The sequence below is a fragment of the Sorex araneus genome, chromosome 3 (genome assembly GCF_027595985.1).
Source record: "Sorex araneus isolate mSorAra2 chromosome 3, mSorAra2.pri, whole genome shotgun sequence".
In the NCBI taxonomy this organism is placed as follows: Eukaryota; Metazoa; Chordata; class Mammalia; order Eulipotyphla; family Soricidae; genus Sorex; species Sorex araneus.
The window spans coordinates 79,318,831-79,321,915 of NC_073304.1; the positions used below are offsets into that span (position 1 = coordinate 79,318,831).

The 3,085-nt window shown below is 40.6% G+C and overlaps 1 pseudogene; it reads left to right on the forward strand.

Moving 5' to 3' along the window:
- The first annotated feature begins 664 nt into the window (after positions 1 to 664).
- LOC129403771 (U4 spliceosomal RNA) lies at positions 665 to 773 on the forward strand (annotated as a pseudogene).
- Positions 774 to 3,085: the final 2,312 nt, after the last annotated feature.

Sequence of the window (3,085 nt, forward strand, 5' to 3'; positions counted from 1 at the left end):
CATTATTTCTAAACTTACTATTATTATTGCAAAATAAAAATTTAAACAATATAGACTTACATGATCTGGAGCAATAGCACAGAGGTATGGCGTTCACCTTTCATGCCGCCAACTTGTGTTCGATTCCTCCACCCCTATCGGAGAGCCCGGAAAGCCACCTACAGTATCATGCCCACATGGCAGAGCCTAACAAGCTACCCATGGCATATTGGATATGCTAAAAACAGTAACAATAAAGTCTCACAATGAAACACATTACTAGTGCCCACTCGAACAAATCAATGAGCAACTGGATGACAGTGACAGACTTACATATTGAAGCAACTTATCAAAAAGTGAGAAATAATTATAAACTCTAGGACTCCAATATGCTCAATCTTTGTTGGATCTCACTGAATACTCTTTCCTGGTCAGAGAACAATGACATTTGTTTCTACCCAGTTGATGAAAATACATTAATTCATTTCTCTCTATCCAGGGTACAGACTTTTAAATTTAATTTGTGTGTATGTGTGGTATTGGATATAAAACATGTGGCTCTCTCATAAATGCAAGGCATGTACTTTACTGTTGAGCTACATCTCTGACCCCTTAATTTTACAAAAGTCCACTAAAGCCTTAGTTTCTGATAGTAACCACATACAACTTTTTACTCTAAAGTAAAAGCTTTGTGCAGTGACAGTATCATAGCCAATGAGGTTTATCCAAGGCACAATTATTGCTAATTGAAAACTTTTCCCAATATCCCACTGTGATGACAGTCTCTACAGAGACGAAGGAAGGAAGGGAGGGAGGAAAGGAAGGAGGGAAAGAAGGAGGGAGGGAGGGAAGGAGGGAGGGAGGGAAGGAGGGAGGGAAGGAGGAAGGAAGGAAGGAAGGAAGGAAGGAAGGAAGGAAGGAAGGAAGGAAGGAAGGAAGGAAGGAAGGAAGGAAGGAAGGAAGGAAGGAAGGAAGGAGGGAGGGAGGGAGGGAGGGAGGGAGGGAGGGAGGGAGGGAAACTAAAGCAAATCCCAAAGAAAGTGTCCAAGAGAAAATTTTCTTAAATATCTAAGGTCAACTTGGCAGCAAAATCATGAAGTTAAGTGGGATAAACCCTTAAAACCAAGAAAAAGAGAAATCAAAGAGAACGTGGCAAAAAAAAATAAAGAAAACCGGAGCTATCACGACAGCATAAAACCTAGAGCATTATTGGAGGCAGAACCTAGAGGAACTCAAACCATGAGACCATGAATGGAGATGTTACCAATCAGGCTGTGTGCTTGCACACAGCAGTGATGATTGTTTTAGTAACTATTGGCTGAATGCTGATTTTACCAGCATTGGGAAAAGTCCTTTTTCTAATGTTATAATACTTATAAGAAGTGAGCACACCTCTTCTTTAGTTTTAAATTAGCCAACCCATAGTCAAGGGGTTGGATGACTTACCTAAAACCACAAATCTCAGAAGTGGTGGGCATTAGTTCTTAGTCAGACAAAAGGTAGGATAGTATTTTCTCCAAGTCTGTGGGGTATCTTTGTATTCCAGTCATAGTTTCCTCTGCAGTATAGAAGCTCCTTAAGTTTGGTGTAGTCCCATCTGTTTATTTTTGCTTTGTTTCCTTAGCTAACGGTATTGAATCACTGACAATACCTTTCAATTCAATGTCATGAAGGGTTTTATCTGTTTCTTAATCAGAGGCAAAAACAGTTCTGGGATGTTAACCAGAGGCTTTCAAATAGCAGCCCTGGTGATTGTGGAGCAGCATCCTATGACAAATGGCCATTTGTTGAGTTTTCTGCCATCATGCACTGTATTGCTAATGGGAGCAAACTCTCTCTGGGATATTGGAAAGAAGGGGAGAATATTATGTGTTCTAAACAAAGTTGGTGGATTGAGAAATTTATTCACAAATGCATTAAAAAACACTCAGCACGTGCTATGTGACTACACAAGTGTGAGCCCCCAAAATACAGCTACAACAAAAGATAGCATGAGATTGAAAAATAAAACAGATACCATGTTGGAGAATGTTAGGAGCTTTACATAGAGAATTTCCTCCAATCTTCACAATTATATAAGGCAGGTGCAATGCCCTTTTCTCTCTGGGTCAGAGCTCAGAGAGATTAGACTACTTGTGCAGGATAACATGGCTATTAAGTACCAGATAGAATGAACTCAGCTTTCTGTATCTTACCCAGTCTACCTCCAGTCTCATTTTCAGGGTCATTCCCTCTTAAGCAGCTCTAGGGTCATCTGTCCCACTGAATTTAATGCAAGGGGCGTCCCTGGAGCACAACGGGAGAGTAAAATCAAAATAATTTTACAGCACTCTCTCAAATCGGGTTTATGACTTACTTATAGAGTGAAGACCACTGTGTGTGCATTCCTGAAACTAACATGGATCACCAAAAGAGAAGACAAGCCAGAGGAATTAATCCTGGCAGGATTGATTGAGGGTATGGATCTGAAATTAGAAGTAGGAGCATTTGAGCTAAGCTGAGAAAGATGGGTAAGTTTGAGACAGTGAGAGAGACCACTTCCTGGAAAACAATGAAATGTTCCTTAAAGTATATTCAGGGACTTGTGATTAGTGCAATTTATCTGGAAACTTTAGACTTTGATCATGAAGGAGAAAATTATATGTGAGGGACAAAAGTGGATAGCTTTGGGATCCATAGGTAATGTAATAGGTTGTGGTGCATACTTGGCATGCAAGGGCCTGTGTCAGTTCTGACACGGGATGGTCTCTGGAATTCAACCAGCAGTGATTCCTAATTAGAGTTGGGAATAGTCTCTAGTGATATTGACCTAAAAGCAAAACAAACCAAACCAACAAAATAGAAAGATCTGAAATCCAGGCATGTAGTTTTATTGATAGCACTTTACAATGTTATTTTGGTTTTTGGGCCACACCTGGAAGTGCTCAGGACTTATTCCTGGCTCTGCACTCAGGGATCACTCAAGGCAGGGCTTGTGGTATCCTATGGAATTCTGGGAATTAAACCCAGGCTGTCCACGTGCAAGGCAAGTGTCCTACCCATTGTCCTATCACTCTGGTGTCTGTTGATACCACTTTAATTCTGTATCTGATCTCATCTTTCTTCA